The sequence below is a fragment of the Octopus bimaculoides genome, chromosome 11 (assembly GCF_001194135.2).
Source record: "Octopus bimaculoides isolate UCB-OBI-ISO-001 chromosome 11, ASM119413v2, whole genome shotgun sequence".
NCBI lineage: Eukaryota > Metazoa > Mollusca > Cephalopoda > Octopoda > Octopodidae > Octopus > Octopus bimaculoides.
This window is the reverse complement of record NC_068991.1, coordinates 70,450,475-70,451,264: the sequence shown is the minus strand read 5'-3', so window position 1 is coordinate 70,451,264 and position 790 is coordinate 70,450,475.

Genomic DNA, 790 nt, shown 5'->3' with positions numbered 1-790 from the left:
ATGATGTTGGTATGGTTGTTATATAGGTGTTGTTATGATGTTAGTATAAATGGTAGTGTTGTTATGGTGGCATTTTGCTGTTATTATAGTTTTGTTCTAATATTATTATGATATTGGTGTTGTTGGTGGTGTTGTCATAATGTTGTTGCTGTTGTAGCGCTAATGCAATGGTAGTAGCGTAGTTATAGAGCCGGTGTGTTCGTGCCATGTTTTTAGCTTTGATATGACGTCAAACATCACGTGTTGGTCATGTGGTCTCGCAAAGCTGTTCTTCTATTGTTGGAACAATTGTCAATAGGCCAAACAGGTCCGTCTCCTAAGAAAAAATGCAGCGCCATCTGGTCGTAACCGGGTGACTATCATCGACCGTCACACTTCAGCAGGGTTCACAATCATGTGACTACATGCATTGTGGGTAGCAGTTTTGATATCTTCCACCTTTATTCATGAATTTCTTGTTGCATTGTGTCAAGTTCTGTGTCATGCAGCAATGTGCAACCTTATTCCCCCCTTCCCTCTCCCTCTCCCTCTCAGTCTCGCGCGCGCTCCCTCTTTGTTCTCTGTCTTTCTGTTTGTCTGATTGTCTCTCTAAATCTATTGATCGAACTCCCTCGGATTCTCCCACTTTCTCACAGAAGCACACACATATAAACACAAAATGCGTATACACATATATACATTTACACATAAACAAACATTCATATAAATGTGAAGTGATGTGTGTGTGTGTGTGTGTGTGTGTGTGTGTGTGTGTGTGTGTGTGTGTGTGTGTGTGTGTGTGTGTGTGTGT